This window comes from Urocampus carinirostris, chromosome 7, assembly GCF_059441175.1.
Source record: "Urocampus carinirostris isolate Australia breed hairy pipefish chromosome 7, RoL_Ucar_1.0, whole genome shotgun sequence".
NCBI classification, from domain to species: Eukaryota; Metazoa; Chordata; class Actinopteri; order Syngnathiformes; family Syngnathidae; genus Urocampus; species Urocampus carinirostris.
In genome coordinates this window covers 6819118-6837959 of record NC_142355.1, presented here as the reverse complement: position 1 = coordinate 6837959, position 18842 = coordinate 6819118, and the positions used below count along the sequence as shown (strand labels likewise).

The 18842-nt window shown below is 39.4% G+C and overlaps 1 pseudogene; it reads right to left on the bottom strand.

Annotated features, from left to right (window-relative positions):
* Window positions 1–4124: 4124 nt before the first annotated feature.
* On the bottom strand, window positions 4125–4289 carry LOC148362205 (U2 spliceosomal RNA; annotated as a pseudogene).
* Between the last annotated feature and the right edge of the window lie 14553 nt (window positions 4290–18842).

Genomic DNA, 18842 nt, shown 5'->3' with positions numbered 1-18842 from the left:
AGTGGAAGAAAAGGGGTGGAAGAGACAGAGAGACGGAGAGAGACAGAGACAGAGAGAGACAGAGAGACAGAGAGACAGAGAGACAGAGAGAGAGAGAGAGAGAGAGAGAGAGAGAGAGAGAGAGAGAGAGAGAGAGAGAGAGAGAGAGAGAGAGAGAGAGAGAGAAATACAAGTACAGGCCTTTGTGAGAGGCACCTTGCTTTGGCAACATCAAGTTGACATATTTCAACCTGCTGCTTGTTTTTCTCTTGCGCTTCTCTGAGTGTTGTCTCGCGGGCCGGATTCAGTCCCTTAGCGGGCCTGATCCAACCCGCGGGCCGCCTGTTTGACACCTGTGGCTTAAAGGATTCTATTTTGGGGGGCATTTAGTGTCCGGGGAACCATTTCATAAAAATCTTTGATATGGGTTTTGTTTTATTTGTTTCTCATTACTCTATCCTGATTGTTTTTCGAGATAGGACATTTGTTTTGGTGGTCTAGTTTCGAACTCTGCATCGAAGGCCGCAAAAGGGAAATGATCGCTTCCTCTCTGGGGACAAAACAGAGTATGTCGGGAAAAAATCGGACGCCAGGTGAAATGCATTGATTGTCTACAGGCTTTTCTCTCTCTATGGAAAACTCCTCACGAGTCCCAAGATAATCACTTCCATGTGCAAAACCCCGAAACTCCAAACAATACTGTAATAACAACATCAAGGAAAGAGCCATGTTATTGCATTGCAAGTCCGAATCTTCAAAGGCGGACACTTCAGCTGCTCTCATGATGCGCCGATGATGCAACAAAGTCACTCGCGTCGCCACCTTCTCAACGACCACATGTTAAAATTGGAATGAAAGATGTTCCTGTTGTGGAAGTTGACGTCCCACTTGCTTAAATCGCAGTCTTCTCGTTTTGCCCGCGTCCTTGACGCATCATTTTTGCTGTCAAATCAACGTGCGTCCCCGGGACGCAACTTTTTTGACACCAAATTGTCATTATTACCCGATTACCGTATTTTCCGCACTATAAGGCGCACCTAAAAGCCTTTATTTTATTCAAAAGCTGACCATGCGCCTTATAATACAGTGCGCCTTATATATGGATCAATATTAAGTCACAAAGTCTTGCAACTAAGGCAAGGAGCCGCCGACTAGATTTTCCCCCAAAGGCGAAGTCGTCCGCGGTGTATGCTGGGATTTATATACCAGCGTTTCATTTCCTAACCAATGTGTCAATCATCATTTGAATCAGTCACTATTGGCTAAAGTTATTCGGAGGTAAAGGGGGCGGATCCTTTTTATCATTTACAGGCTCGCATAGGCTGAAGGGGTGAAACAAAGCCTGCAATTGGCCGAAAAAGATGAATGTGAATCACACGTTGGGTTGCACTACGGCATAGAGAAAACATTTTTTACTAGTCTGTATTTGTAAATATTTTACTCTCCTGGATTTACTACACTCACGGTTGTAAGAAGACCATGGTTACGTATCATTAATGAACGTGATGGCTGCAAGAGAACTTAGGTGAGCTATGCGGCTTTATATTTTCCCGGTATCTTGTTTTAGAACGATCTTGATGTTTCTGTGATGAGTCTATTTTTAAACTAAATTCAGTTCAAAGTGTTTATTGTCATATGCACAGTAAAGAACCCCGTTTCCCTGCACAATAAAATGTTTACTTTGCTGTCCACACAGTTGCCAGCAAAAAATAAAATGGAAACTAAGAAATGTTTGGCATTTCTTGAATCCCGAGACTTTCCGAATGATATTTGGAACGATGCATTTGAGTGATTGGTGACATCGTACGGACACTGTTTCCGTACATGTCTGAGACACGTATTTGCTTCTTTGCAAGCTTTCGGAATGTTAAGGGGGTAATAAGTTGGACTGAACCATCTGACTGTTTTGTCGACGTTCCCATTGCGCCTTATAATTTGGTGCGCCTTTTGTATGGAAAATATAGGACCAAAAACTATTTTTTGGGGGTGCGCCCTATAACCCGGTGCTCTACGAATGTTTCGACTTATTACCGACACTGAAGAAATGACCAATTTTTTCTTGATTTGCACCTAATACCAACAGTTTTTTCGGAGGCATACTTCTCTTTCACTCGACAACCGCCACAACAATGACGTCATCTCGAAGCAACGAGATCTCGTTTGCCGAGATCGGTGCGAGACCAAAACAACAATGGCGGATCTGCCTGACCAAAAGTTTGGAGTGATGTAAATCTTTGTAAAAAAATAAAAAGTAATCAGGTAATAATGACAATTTGGTGTCAAAAAAGTTGCGTCCCTGGGACGCACGTTGATTCGACACAATGCGTCCCCAGCAAAAATGAGGGACGCGGGCAAACCAGACAGCTGAATATTTCTAATATGCCTCAGAACTGTAGAGGTAACTGTATCCGAACCAGGAATTGTTAATCTGCCACATATGTACCATATATGGCTAGCACTCGTCCCTTTTTACGTTCCTCTCCTGCAGTTTTAGCAACATAGCTGCTCAGAATATCACCTTTCAAAGATGAGAAAGTTTGATTATAAAGTATTAGGTACAATCTATGTGTTTGTACATGTGTAGTGTTGATGTAAGCACACAATATCGCGTTCCGTTGCCTTTGTCAATAGACGATACCGTTGACATCAGCTACAGCAACAGCCTGCGGCGAAATGTAGAAAAGGAGAACTTGCAGTATAACTTGGAGTATCAGAGTCGGGCCGTGCCTTTATTGTATTTGGACTATGTTCAGTTCATATCTGTCTCAAAAGAAACATGAAATGAAATGATCTGCATTTATATAGCGCTTTTCAAGTCAATGACTTCCCGGAGCGCTTTACAATGTGCTCCACATTTCCCAATAACGGCCTTGCAGCCATGTAAGGCGCTAACCTGCTTATTGGGGGTATTAGGGGTTCAGTGTCTTACCCAAGGACACTTCGACATGTAACACGGACGAGCCGGGATTCGAACTGGGATCCCTTGATCCCAAGACGACCGCTCTACCTCCTGAGCCACTGCCGCCCCAACATGTGCTTTGTCTGCTACAGAACTGCTACATTCATTCCAAGTCACATGACAAAGGGATCTGGATTTAGTTTTCGACTAATAGTAAATGTCATATGGAACAAATGAATTTATAGTGGAGTTTTGTAAGTAGTATTTTTTTCGTCTTTAGATGCGAATCAAACCAATCTTTTTTTTCAGGGATGGAGATATTTTTCCGGTAGACAGAAATGAAGGCAGAGCGTCTGTTTCTTTAGTTGCATTTAGAGCAGGGTTGGGTAGGGTTACTTTAACTGGATTACTTTCAATGACTTTTGGATGACTCCAATACCAAATACGCTAATAAAAGACAAAAGAAACTAAATATGAATAAAATGATGACTCACAACACGTGGTAAGCTTTCTCTCCTGGCTTTGATCTCTTTGATCTCCGGCAAAACTAACATCAAATGCGACAGAAACAAAATGAAAATAAATCCAAACAGCTTGCCAACATCATTTTTGCCGTTCCATGTGTTCCGTTACTCCCCAAGCCTTTTATTCATATTCAATTTCTCTTGTCTTTTATTAGCGTATTTGGTGTTGGAGTAATGCAAAAGTACCGTAAATTCTGGACTATAGAGCGCACCTGATTACAAGCCGCACTCGCCACTTTTCAGACCATAGGTAGCACCCAAAAACACCAAAGTGGCTGGAAATTTGCGCCTTATAATCCAATGCACCTTATATGCGGACAAAATCGGATAAGCGTTACCATATTTGTGCAAATATGGATCAGTGAATGCATTTATTCGCAAACCACAATCGCATAACAATGGTCGTAACTGGGATCAAACTGGATGTCATAGCTAGAGACATGGATGGTTGTCCACAATTGTATAACATTGAATTTAACGGGCAATGCGTGCGCCGCATTAAAATTTGTGTCGCAATCACAAGTTTAACCCGTACCAGGCTGCAAGTTCCTCGATTGGGGTTTTTGGGGTTTTTAAGGGTTATTGATCTATCTTCGTTATTCATTATCCATTATCCGTTATCGGTCAGTTCATTATATGCTACAAAGCCTAGGAGCCGGGACACTTACTCTCAGCCAAAAGGCTAAGCTAAGGTCCTAGCCCTAAAGCCTTGTTGCGATCATTGCGAATGCACCGTTCCCGGAGGTACTGCAATACCGGGCCGATGCGTGGAGTGGACAGAGCAAGCTCTTATTCCATCTCCGGAATGCAAAAATCAAAAGGCCAAGCTAAGGACCTAGTATCTAAGGCCAAGCTAAGGACCTAGCTAGGCCAAGCTAAGGACTTAGCATCAAAGCCTTGCTGCTAAGGCCAAGCTAAGGACTTAGCAAAAAGGCCAGGCTAAGGACCTAGCATCAAAGCCTTGCTACTCTCAACCAAAAGGCTAAGCTACAAAGAAAGTACACAATTCTAGAACCACAGTTGGCATCACAAATGGAAAATGATACCCATTATTAACATATGATGCAGACTTGTAAAGTCCGGGTCTCGTTGAAAGTAATCCAAGGAAACAAAATGTATATTTTCAAAGTTGAGGGTGGGAAAAATATATATATCCACTATTGTCCGCTGCAACAACAGACAGATCTACCGGTAACTCAGCTTTACCCCAATTCCCACCAGCCCACGTTTGCTCCGCCCCTCCTTTTTGATTCGTCTGTAGAACACATAACAGAATAAATCTCTAAAATAAATACCTTACAAAAATATACAGTTGCAAATACATATTATACATGGTTACACATATTTACGAAGAAAGATGGTACACCGAGAAAGTTTTCAAAGCTTTAATAATAATAATATAACTTTCATCCCAAACTGTGCCTTTGAAAGGTACCAACACGCTAGTAGGGTCACGCTCGCAATGTATCAAACGTGCCTGTTAAGAAAAAGCATCCCGTAATTGTGAAATTCACGGAAGATCATCCTCAACTTCCTCCTCATAATTATCATAACTCTCGCCATTAAGGGTGTCTTCCTCATTATCGGAACGTACCTTAACTTTACAGACAATGTATGCTTAAACTTAGAGGTTGCAGTCTTTCTTGGCGCATATATTCTACTGGTCTTAATCATACCCTTTATACACCAGCGCCGCTGGTGGCTGTTAGAAAAATTCCATAAAATGGCCGCTTCACTGAATAAGCCGCAGGGCTGAACATTTGGGAAAAAAGTAGCGGCTTATGGTCCGGAATTTACGGTAATTGAAAGTAATCCCTGGTCACAACGGTTATCAAATCACAAAAAGAACAGAACACCTGAAAAGAAAAGAAGGGATGAGAGGTTGAAGATGAAGGCTTATAAGAGACCTATCCCCAAAATAACTTTGAAAAACTTATATCAATCTATCAATCATTGTAATAGTTTACATCATTATAACAATCATCTGTTAGTCCATTTAGAAATGATTGCATTATCTGAATCACAATATGGATTTTACAGTTTGAGGGTATTTTCATTTTCCATCTTTTTTCTCAAAATGTATTGGAACTGGGGGATTTGGTCGCCTATTGACTCCCAAGGACAGGTTCTACGACACACCCGCTGGGTTTAGCGAGGGGGCTGGGAACCCCCTCATAGAAAGAGTCAAGAATGTGAGTGTGCTCTTGATTTTAGGCACCTCCCACTACGAGAATATGGTTCCAGCCAATACATACATATACAATACAATGTGTAAAGCATCAGAATTTTTTTTAATCCAGAGCAACACCACTAGGGAGTGAAGAAGGGAAAATTCCAGAGCAAGTGTGAGAAGCAATGTTCCCTCTAATTTTCCACGGGTCTGAGCATTCACACAAAGTCGGTGAGCAACGCTTGAAACAACAGTGAGCAACAGCAATCCCAAGTGTGGCAACTAAGTCATTATCAAACATGTCCAAAACTTGACATCAAGTTACATTTTGCTGAGTTTCCGGCAATGCAAAAAAAAAAATTCACTTTTGAATGAATTGACTCATGTACTATTCTTTTTTTTGGCCTTTTTTTTATTTTTCATTCTTTTTTCTCCTCCTTTTGTTTCTTTTTTTCTCAGCTTTTCACTACTTTTTCATTTTGGTATTTTTTTCTTTTTTGTTTTATTCCCCCTTCCTTTAAGTCACTTTGTGCATAATTTTACATAATATTTGGTCATGTTGGGGTGAAAGAAGCAAAAACAACCTGAAGAGCCGTTTAGGACCCGGAAGAGCCGGTTCCTTTTGGTGAGCCGAGCCGAAGAAGCCAGTTCTCGAAAAACTCTACTGACTTTACTCAACTTCGTTCTACTTCAACCTTGACTTCAAAATACCACATTTAGAACGCAGCGTCAGGGGAACCCGTGTATTTTTACCTTCATGCACTGTAACTTTGACTTAATTCGCTTCTTAATTAGAAATTTCGAGACCTGATTTTTGTGAGCTGGCTAAATTTTCTTGCTCTGGGCAGTGCGCGATTGTTACGCGCGCAGCTTAGAGGGAACATTGGTTTCGATGTTAATACAAGGTTAATTCTTGGAAGTAGGGTAAATAGACCGTCAACTACAAACAAAATTATTTTACAAAGACCCAGCACTGGTCTGAAGGCACCTCAGTTGGCTTTAAGGGGCACCCTGGTGCCCGCGAGTACCACATTGGAGACCCCTGTAAGGAAGAGGCGAGCCATCCCTTTTGAAACTAAAGTGGAATAAGAAAATTTGATGCGGTTGAGAAAATGGTCAGAACGCTTTATTTTCGGCCACGGAAGAGGACCTCCTGAAGCGCATCTCCCAAAAGTAAGTTAAACCTCACTCTATTTATCCTTATAGAGCATATTATTTTATGAAATGTTTATTATTCTAAGAACTAGAAGTAGGTAATTTTGTTCTAAATAAGCCAAAATTTTGAGTTCTTGTGCTTTGTGTACGACAACATAGCGGTTTTAGAGTTTGTTTTAATGCAGTGTGACAATCTCGAACCAGATGTTGAAGATTGTGAGTTTTACAGATTATGAGTAAAGATAGTTTGTTTCTTTTTCTTAGCGTTTTCAGATGATCCGGACCACAAAGTGTCACAAGACAATGTTTATTACAACGTGGGGTGATTATTAGGGCGCATATCACAAAACATTCCAGTTCTGATATGAACATTTCATTTCTTTCCAACTTTGGGGAATTTTGGATGGCTTTAAACCTGCAGCATCAGCAGCAATCTTCAAGAGATCCATAAAACCATCGTCCATGGCTTTGATCATCCGAGAGTTCGAAATTGCCAGCATCTTTGGAGATTTAACGCTTCATGTGGTGAACATTACAAATTGTTTGCTAAACAAAATGTTGCTGTTGTCACATCGATGTTGATTGTCCTTAACAATGATGTCAGAGTGCAAGACGACATTTTTCCTGTCGCCAAAGCCGCAGGATAATGTGACGAAGATTAATGTCACTCTTCCTTGTAGCAAGATGACAAAAATGGGAATACTGAAAACGTTGCCATAGGAAACAACTGAGGACTGATTTTATGTGCATCTTCACATGGAAATATCTACCACAACATTTTCCCCCAATACCCATTTCCAGGGTTGGGTAGGGTTACTTTTACTGGATTACTTTCAATTACTTTTGGATTACTCCAATACCAAATATGCTAATAAAAGACAAAAGAAACTCAATGGGAATAAAATGACTAAATTTTGTGCAGGCTTGGGGAGTAACGGAATACATGGAATGGCAAAAATGATGTTGGCAAGCTGTTTGGATTTATTTTCATTTTGTCTCTGTCGCATTTTATGTTCGTTTTGCCGGAGATCAAAGAGATCAAAGCCAGGAGAGAAGGCTTACCACGTGTTGCAAGTCATATTTTTATTCATATTTAGTTTCTTTTGTCTTTTATTAGCATATTTGGTATTGGAGTAATCCAAAAGTAATTGAAAGTAATCATGTTAAAGTAACCCTACCCAACCCTGAATAGAGCATTTGTAGAAAAATCTAAAAAATGCCGTGTACAAACAATCACCATGAAACTTTCAGAAACTTGAGCTGTTTTGTAAGAAAGAATGGGCCAAAGTACACTACAAAGTATTAACTCAAAGGGGGCAATTTTTTGACTGTTAGCACAAAAAGAAATGTTGAATTTTTTTTAAATCTATGAGTTAGAAGCCTGAAATATGCGAAAAGAGCCAATACTTTTCCAAGACAGTGTACACGTTTTCTTCTATGTCTTTTATTATGTGGCTATTTTAAAGCAGTTTTAGGGGTCTGCTTTAATGCCAGTATATACGCTAATTTGTAAGTTGCTAATTACTTTCAGAGTAAAGCGCAGGGTTGGGTAGGGTTACTTTAACTTGATTACTTTCAATTACTTTTGGATTACTCCAATACCAAATCTGCTAATAAAAGACAAAAAAAACTAAATATGAATAAAATAATGACTCACAACACGTGGTAAGCCCTTTCTCCTGACTTTGATTTCTTTGATCTCCGGCAAAACTAACATCAAATGCGACAGAAACAAAATCAATCCAAACAGCTTGCCAACATCATTTTTGCCGTTCCATGTATTCCGTTACTCCCCAAGCCTGCACAAAATTGAGTAATTTCATTAATATTTAGTTTCTTTTGTCTTTCATTAGCATATTTGGTATTGGAGTAATCCAAAAGTAATCATGTTAAAGTAACCCTACCCAACCCTGAATAGAGCATTTGTAGAAAAATCTAAAAAATGCCGTGTACAAACAATCACCATGAAACTTTCAGAAACTTGAGCTGTTTTGTAAGAAAGAATGGGCCAAAGTACACTACAAAGTATTAACTCAAAGGGGGCAATTTTTTGACTGTTAGCACAAAAAGAAATGTTGAATTTTTTTTTAAATCTATGAGTTAGAAGCCTGAAATATGCGAAAAGAGCCAATACTTTTCCAAGACAGTGTACACGTTTTCTTCTATGTCTTTTATTATGTGGCTATTTTAAAGCAGTTTTAGGGGTCTGCTTTAATGCCAGTATATACGCTAATTTGTAAGTTGCTAATTACTTTCAGAGTAAAGCGCAGGGTTGGGTAGGGTTACTTTAACTTGATTACTTTCAATTACTTTTGGATTACTCCAATACCAAATCTGCTAATAAAAGACAAAAAAAACTAAATATGAATAAAATAATGACTCACAACACGTGGTAAGCCCTTTCTCCTGACTTTGATTTCTTTGATCTCCGGCAAAACTAACATCAAATGCGACAGAAACAAAATCAATCCAAACAGCTTGCCAACATCATTTTTGCCGTTCCATGTATTCCGTTACTCCCCAAGCCTGCACAAAATTGAGTAATTTCATTAATATTTAGTTTCTTTTGTCTTTCATTAGCATATTTGGTATTGGAGTAATCCAAAAGTAATCATGTTAAAGTAACCCTACCCAACCCTGAATAGAGCATTTGTAGAAAAATCTAAAAAATGCCGTGTACAAACAATCACCATGAAACTTTCAGAAACTTGAGCTGTTTTGTAAGAAAGAATGGGCCAAAGTACACTACAAAGTATTAACTCAAAGGGGGCAATTTTTTGACTGTTAGCACAAAAAGAAATGTTGAATTTTTTTTAAATCTATGAGTTAGAAGCCTGAAATATGCGAAAAGAGCCAATACTTTTCCAAGACAGTGTACACGTTTTCTTCTATGTCTTCTATTATGTGGCTATTTTTAAGCAGTTTTAGGGGTCTGCTTTAATGCCAGTATATACGCTAATTTGTAAGTTGCTAATTACTTTCAGAGTAAAGCGCAGGGTTGGGTAGGGTTACTTTAACTTGATTACTTTCAATTACTTTTGGATTACTTCAATACCAAATCTGCTATTAAAAGACAAAAAAAAATAAATATGAATAAAATAATGACTCACCCAATTGCCCAATCCCCCAAACAAGTTAGACACCTCGGCACCTAAGTTGGTCACGCTTTCGTCCCTCCAGATGAAACGGGACACCAGAAAGCGGCCATGTCACAGGTCAGGGTGACACAACACACTATTTTGTTCAACAGCAGGGTCCGACAGCTTTCACTGGTTTACCCCTGCCGCGTCATACGGGTGCCCAGCCCATCCGTAATAACGCGTCCACAATCCCACTATCCTTTCACAACACCTCTCCACTCCTTCCTATCGCCAACAAGAGCTCTAGCTTCCATTATTATTATTACAGCAAGGCAAAAGAAACTAAATATGGATAAAATGATGACTCACAACACGTGGTAAGCCCTTTCTCCTGGCTTTGATCTCTTTGATCTCCGGCAAAACTAACATCAAATGCGACAGAAACAAAATGAAAATCAATTCAAACAGCTTGCCAACATCATTTTTGCCGCTCCATCTATTCCATTACTCCCCAAGCCTGCACAAAATTGAGTAATTTTATTCATATTTAGTTTCTTTTGTCTTTCATTAGCATATTTGGTATTGGAGTAATCCAAAAGTAATTGAAAGTAATCAAGTGAAAGTAACCCTACCCAACCCTGAATAGAGCATTTGTAGAAAAATCAAAAAAATGCCGTGTACAAACAATCACCATGAAACTTTCAGAAACTTGAGCTGTTTTGTAAGAAAGAATGGACCAAAGTACACTACAAAGTATTAACTCAAAGGGGGCAATTTTTTTACCGTTAGCACAAAAAGAAATGTTGATTTTTTTTTTTTTAATCTATGAGTTAGAAACCAGAAATATGCGAAAAGGTCAAAGAGTCTTGGGTGCCAATACTTTTCCAAGACACTGTACACGTTTTCTTGTATGTCTTTTATTATGTGACAAATGACAAAATTTTGTGCAGGCTTGGGGAGTAACGGAATACATGGAACGGCAAAAATGATGTTGGCAAGCTGTTTGGATTTATTTTCATTTTGTTTCTGTCGCATTTTATGTTAGTTTTGCCGGAGATCAAAGAGATCAAAGCCAGGAGAGAAAGCTTACCACCTGTTGTGAGTCATCATTTTATTCATATTTAGTTTATTTTGTCTTTTATTAGCATATTTGGTATTGGAGTAATCCAAAAGTCATTGAAAGTAATCCAGTTAAAGTAACCCTACCCAACCCTGCCCATTTCATATTCAGAGGAGATTGAATAGGAACATGACTATCCGGGACTGGCCAAGATTGATCCGGTGTGGAGCCGGTCTACAAAATAAGCAATAATAGACTGATGTTGCAAGTTTTATCAGAAGCAAATAAGTTAGCAATTAAGTGTAACTCAACCCAGATGATTTTCCATCAATTTATATGTGATATGTACCTCTAGTGGTCTAAACACCGCATTTTATGTTTGTGTCACAGACCAGAAACGGACACAGGACCCAATAGCGCTCGTTTTCTCAGTTTTTATGAATAAAAAGGGAGAGCAGGGCTTGCTTCCACGACCCGATGGTTGACGGACAAGAGGAGCAGGAGATGCGGAAGTGGCACTTCCGTGTCTAGCGAGGAGGGTCGAAGACAGGCGGGAATTACAAGTCGCTAGCCGGGACTGGAGAGCAAAGGCGGTGTCAGGTTTGGAAACAACGATAACAGGAGGCAGGCAGGTAACGGGGCAAGACAGATCGGATAACAGGGAGGCAGAACGGGGCAAAGTCAGGTCCGGAAACAGGTTGGCAACGAGGATCAGGCAGAGAAAAGCAGGGCAGGAACAGAGTCTGACGTAAGGGCTTACTGAGCTGGAGGCAACAGTTCGCATAACGATCTGACGGCAATGCGCTGCTCTGAATCGGCAATCATGACAGTTTGTAGAATTGGATGAAAAGCATTATCCCGATTCACGGATCCCTTAACCGCCAAGGTCGAGGGTTTATCACTTCCTGTGGTGTGTCTTGTGTAAGAACAGCCTGGGGAGCCAAGGGGGCACCAGCCTGCAAAAGTTTGGTAAACATTGCTCGAGAGCAACATAAAAGTACAGTCAGTATTGGGAGACACAACATCACTAACCTCCGTTTTGCTGATGATACAGACGCTGCTCGACCTACGAACGAGTCAGCTTTCAGAAGATTGTTCAGTAGTTGAATTTGTTTGTAAGATGCTTCAGTGCTATATTTTGTATGTTTATGGTTTATATAATTATGTTTAAGACTTGTATAAGTAACCTGTTTTGTACTAAATAATAAACATTTCATAAAATAATATGCTCTATAAGGATAGAGTGAGGTTTAACTTACTTTTGGGAGATGCACTTCAAGAGGCCCTCCTCCGAGATAAAAAGTGGCCGGGAAAAAGCGTTCCAACTATTTTCTCAACCGCATCAAGTTTTCTTATACCACTTTCGTTTCAAAAGAAATGGCTCGCCTCTTCCTTACACTTTACACCGCCCATATTGAATGGATGCACGAGATATTAAACAATAACAATGGCCGGGAGCTGGGGATAGTGTAGGCGTAGAATGTGAGGTGCGCATGAATGATGTCAGTAGGGCGACGAGTGTAGAATAGAATAGAATAGAATATACCTTTATTGTCATTGCTACAAATGGGCTAACATATTGTGACAACGAAATTGGGCATGACACTCCAGTTTTACACATTTATAGTGAGGTATGAGCAAGAAGATAAAGGAACAGAGAAGATAATGTTATAAGACAAGGGGGATAAGGCTATAGTTATAATTTACATGGTATTTACACAAGAAATGTCGGCATGTGGGATGTTACATACAGGGTTGTCGTGATAACGTTGGTATCGTAACGGTTGTGCAATATTGCATTTGGTGCAAAGTCATCATAGTGCAAAAATAGTCAGCATATGCATTGGTGCAAACATAGACATCATAGTGCAGAAACAGGAAATGGTCAGACATTGTGCAATTTGAGCATTAAACGTAGTGCAGTCGGCATGTGCAAGAACAAGACATGAGTAACATTATATTCGTATGAGTTTTCAGTTTGTTTTTGTAGGTGAATATTTAGTTTTGGAGAGAGTTTGGTGTGTTTAGAGACTGTAAGTGTTTCTGAGTATTTTCTTCATGAACGAGGAGAAATCCATTACCCACACAAAACGACACGCTACATTGGTTACAGCGTTGGGTTTACGAGCAGGTGAAGAAGAAATGTTTACACACCAACTAGGAAGAGGAAGCGGATTTTTTGTACTTTCGGTTGGATTCTGGGTGACGTCTCACAGCGCCACACGCCGGTAGCGGCGGAAAGAAGCACTACAGTAATGTCCTGTACTCGGAAGAAGGTGCACACAATACGAAATCGAGCTTACAGCAATGTCCGGATATTTTTCGACATCCCGAATAAAATGTTCGTATGTGCTGAAATCCATAAATCGAAATTACGTAAATCGGGAGGCGTCTGTATTGCCGGATTGGCAGGAGAAGAACAGCCAAACCCGAACATAATGATTGTCATTTTAGGCCGGGATGCTTAAGATTTTACCTCCGACAGTCTTGATTTAAACTGTGTTTAGACTAGTAGTCAAATATAATTGAAATGAATCGAATTGTCTTTATAAACATTGATAACAACGTAGTAGGCATTGTTTGCAACGAGATTAGACATTATATTATATATACCACAGCCATATCCCCCTAGTGGGAGGTGGCTAGAGTCATTTCTGACTCTTTTTGGGGGATTGATTCAGAGGAGGGGATTCCCAGCCCCCTCGCTCAACCCAACTGAGGTGTTGGGAGTCATTAGGTGAGCAAACCCCCCAATTCCAACCCCTAATGCTGAACGCCAAGCAGGAAGGCAACGGGTACCAATGTTTAAGTCTTAGGTACGACTCAGCCAAGGCTTGAACCAAAACCTCCCATTCTCGGGGCGGGCGCCATACCCCCAAGGACACCGAGCTGGTAGATTAGACATCATAACTACAGGGGGGAAAAAATGTGGATATCTGGATAAAAGGCATAAAAAATTTTTTTTTTAAATCTTTTCAAAAAATACGAAATTCAAAGGGAAAGTAAAAAAGATAAGGAAAAGATAAGAAATATAGAACTAGCTGGAAGGCAATTACAAAACTTCAATTGAGTTTTGCTTCGATTTAATTTTGGCAACTAGCAATAATGGGAAGGGTGAATAAAATGCCTGATGAGTGTAGTTTTCACTAAACAATGGCCAAAACAAAATTTTCCTTTCAAAATTTTTAACGAGAACACCATTCCTTACTATGAAAAAAGAAAGCCGTCTTGACTGGAATCACTCATAAAACGTTATACTTACATCATTATTCGAAAAGACAAAAAATGTCATGAATCTCCACGTTGCACAATAAATTAAAAAATAAATAAAACATTTACAACCCTATCCCCTGGTTTTGATTTGCCCAAATAGGGTCAGGACGGGTTCTGCCTATTGTCAGAGTCCGAAGCACTAACTTGCTGACTGTATCGTAATCATCTGCAATCTGTCAATTGCATCAGGGTTCTCCCGGATAACTTTGGAATAATGAAACATTAAAAGAAAATCGAACTGAGGAAAATTCCATCTTTAGAAGAGTATAACAGACTGCTCTGGTTTCGGAATGTTTTTAAAGGGACAGTGTGTATTATTTAGCGCTTGCAGGTGGTAAAGATAAATACATTTTGGGAAAAAAAAACAGCTGTATTGATTTAAATCGTAGCAGAAATGGGTGAAATATCATGTAAAGAGGCATTTTTTTTTAAATATTTTGCGGTCAAGAGATTTTTTTTTGACGTATGATGATGGTCCTTACCTAGAAGGAGCTGACATTTTGTTGTCAAGGCTACACTCAAAACTTGCCCTTTTTTTCTCCTGTACTTTCTTTTGCACATTATTAATTATTTTACAAAAACAACAAGAAAACATTTAGAACGTAGCGAAAAAAATTCTACTGAAATATAATTTTTGCATATTCTAAGTGTCATTTTACTTATTTTTTTCTTTTCATTTTGTACTTTTTTTTCTTTCTTATATTTTTTATCTATATTTTATTTATTTATTTTTTTCCCTTTTTACTTCCCCCCTTTTTTCTCTTTTTCTCTCTTCTTTCCCTTTTTAGTCTTTTTTTTAATTTTTCATTATTTTCTTTTCTTCGCTAAAGGTTAGGCAAAAACTGAGGTAAAATAAGGTTGCGTTTTTAACACTATAAGCAGTGTTCATTTTAGCTGTGAAAAGTGATGGGTCCCGGGGACTCGCATGCTCAAAAATCTATGGGTCCCAACAGAGATCTATGGCTCCCCAAAATTTAGTGTTATCCAGGTTGAAATTATAAATCGGCGACAAATATATAAATAAATCTATAAATCTATATATTCATTCAGTTTTAATCATCACACTTAATTGGTAATACAGTTCACAAAAATATTGTACATTATACAAAATAATATTGCTGAAATATTAGTCTATATATTCATGCAGTTTTAATCACTTCAGATTTTTCAGTTCATATATTCTTCGTGGTTTGCTGTCCCGCCACATTTGTAATGCCAATTGCAGCAACGGAATTTCCATAGCTAATTTGTGGTTTTCATTGTCGTTGTGCCGATCCAATGTGCTTTTCTGAAAGTTCGTATTGCGAAATGATTTATGCAATCCAGTTTTTTTGTCACGCTGGGTGCACGCATCACAGAACATGTAGCTTCCATTATCATCCTCCTCATAGTGTAACCAGGAATATAATTGAGTCCATTTTGGCAGAAAAGTCCTTTTCTTGCTAGGAGTATTCTTTTGTTTATCTTTCGTCGAATCGTTTGCTTCACAACACGTGTTTTCTTTGCCTTCGCGGTCTTCTGAAAAATGTTTCCGCCGTTTTTTCGTGCCGGAATTATTGCTGTTGTTACCACTTTCTGTATTATGTTTCGACTTATTACCGACACTGAAGAAATTACCAATTTTTTGTTGATTTGCACCTAATACCAACTGTTTTTACGTAGGCATACTTCTCTTTCACTCGACCACCACCAAAACAATGACGTTATCTCGAAGCAACGAGATCTCGTTTGCCGAGACCAAAACAACAATGGCGGATCTGCCTGACGAAAAGTTTGGAGTGCGGTAAATCTTTGTTAAAAAAAAAAGGAATCGGGTAATAATGACAATTTTGTGTCAAAAAAGTTGCGTCCCGGGGACGCACATTGATTTGAGACTATGCGTCCCCAGCAAAAATGATGCGTCTAGGACGCAGGGACGCGGGCAAACCAGAACACTGTAATATATATATATATATATATATATATATATATATATATATATATATATATATATATACACAGCATCACAATATTTAATTGAACAACACTGAAGAGACATCACTTTGACATAATCAAGTCTGTGTATTTATATTTTCCCTCAAACAACTCAAAATATAGCCATTAGTAGCTAAAACTACGGTAACAAAAATGAGTACACCCATAAGTAGAAGTTCCTGAAGTTCAATATAGTGTGTTACCATCATGATTTTGCAGAACCACTTTAATCTTCCCGGCCATGGATTCCACCAGACTCTCACAATTTGCCACTGGAATGCTCTTCCATGACAATATGACAGAACTGGGGAAACGCAGGCAAACCAGAACACTGTATAAGTCTCCTTATTTTGTATTCTTATTTTGCTTTTAAGCACTCGTTTTCGGAGACATCAGAGACACCTCGTGGTCAAATATTACACACTGTACTATGAAGTAAAACTTTGAACTACTCTTGCGCTTGCAAGATGGATTCATTAATGACTCACATTCAACCTAATTCTGACCTCAAACAGGGTAGGTGAGGCTTTCTCTTTCAGTTCCTGATTTGTATTTTTCTTCAAAACACTCCACACACATGTCCCTTTTCTTGGGTTTTCACACTCCACTCCTCCATTACGTCCCTTTTGCGCCCATATGTCAACAACATTTTTGAGCAGTTTAACACACCCAAGTCAAGGTCATGCAATACTCAATGTACACTGGTGTCCTACAAAGTACCGTATTTTCCGCACTATAAGGCGCACCGGGTTATAGGGCGCACCCCGAAAAAATAGTTTTTGGTCCTATTTTTGACATACATAAGACGCACCGGATTATAAGGCGCTAAAATGGGAACGTGGACAAAACAGTCAGATAGTTCAGTCCAACTTATTACCCCCTTAACATCCCCAAAGCTTGCAAAGACGCAAATACGTGTCGAGAACACGTGCGGATGCGGTGTCCGTACGATGTCACTCAAATGCATCGTTCCATCATTCGGAAGGTTAAAGTCTTGGGATTCAAGAAATGCCAACCATTCCTTAGTTTCTATTTTCTTTTTCGCTCGCAACTTTACTGTGCATATGACAATAAACACTTGGAATTGAGTTTAATTTAAAAATAGACACTCCATTCCATCCATTATCTGCACCGCTTATCACAGAAACATCGAGTTCAGTCTGAAACAAGATACAGGGACAATATAAAACCCGGAATAGCTCACCGAAGTCGTTGTGTTCATAATAATGTGCAGGCAATGTCCTCTTTTATCCGTGTGGGTAGTAAATCCAGGAGAATACAATATTTACAAATACAGAATAGAAAAAAATGTTTTCTCTATGCCGTCAGCCACATGCTATACGCATTCATCTTTTTCGGCCAATTGCAGGCTTTGTTTCGCCGTTTAAGCCAATGGCAGCCTGTAAATGATAAAAAGGATCCGCCCCTTGACCTCCGAATAACTTTAGCCAATAGTGATCGAGTCAACTGATGATTGACACATCTTTTTCGGCCAATTGCAGGCTTTGTTTTGCCCCTTCAGCCTATGCCAGCCTGTAAATGATAAAAAGGATCCGCCTCCTTTACCTCCGAATAACTTTAGCCAATAGTGATCGATTCAAATGATGATTGACACATTGGTTAGCCAATGAAACGCCGGTAAATAAATCCCAGCATCCACCGCGTACTACTTGGCGTTCGGGGGAAAATCTAGTCGGCGGCTGCAAGTTAGTTGGAAAACTTTGCAACTTTATAATTGATCCATAAATAAGGCGCACTGTATTATAAGGCGCATGGTCAGCTTTTGAAAAAAATAAAGGCTTTTAGGTGCGCCTTATAGTGCGGAAAATACGGTAGATGGAAATCAGAGTGCAGTGTTCCCTCGCTGTATTGCAGGAGTGTCACTCATTTTAACTCGGGGGCCACACGATAGAACAAACATTCTGTCGGGGGCCAGACTAGTAGATTAAAGAGAAAGAAAAAGAGAGATAAAGAAATAAGAGAAAGAGGGAGGGAAAAGGAGAGAGGGCGGGACAAAGAAAGAAAAAGAGAGAGAGGGAGAGAGTGTGAGAAACAAAAGATAAAAAGTCGTGAGAGAGGGGGAAAAGAAAGGGAGAGGAAGAAAGAACGCCAAAGAGAAATAGAAAGACAGGAGAGAAAAGAGAAAAGAAAGTGCGAAGGGTACGAAGAGAGAAAGAGAAAAGAGAAAAATAAAAAAGGAAGTTAGAGCAAAATAGGTTAAAAGACATAGAGAGAGAGAGAGAGAGAGAGAGAGAGAGAGAGACTTTTTATCTTTTGTTTCTCACGCTCTCTCCCTCTCTCTTTCTTTCTTTCTCCCGCCCTCTCTCCTTTTCCCTCCCTCTTTTTCTTAATTCTTTATCTCTCTTTTTCTTTCTCTATTATCTACTAGTCCGGCCCCCGACAGAATGTTTGTACTATCGTGTGGCCCCTGAGCTAAAATGAGTTTGACACCCCTGGTCTAAAGCCTGAATACAGCCGCTTAGGTGTCCGGTAAATTGTAAATTGGGATGTTCTATATTTTTTGGAATCAGAGTTTAATTTGAAGTAGGGATGCATGATCATTATCATACTGATTGTTATTAGACCCATAACAAAAATATGATGCCACAAATATCGGTTCTCATAGAAAAAAAATAGGGGAAAAATATCCGATAATTCGTGACTTGGAGCCACGCTATCAGTGCTCTCGTTTGCCCGCGTCCCTGCGTCCTAGACGCATCATTTTTGC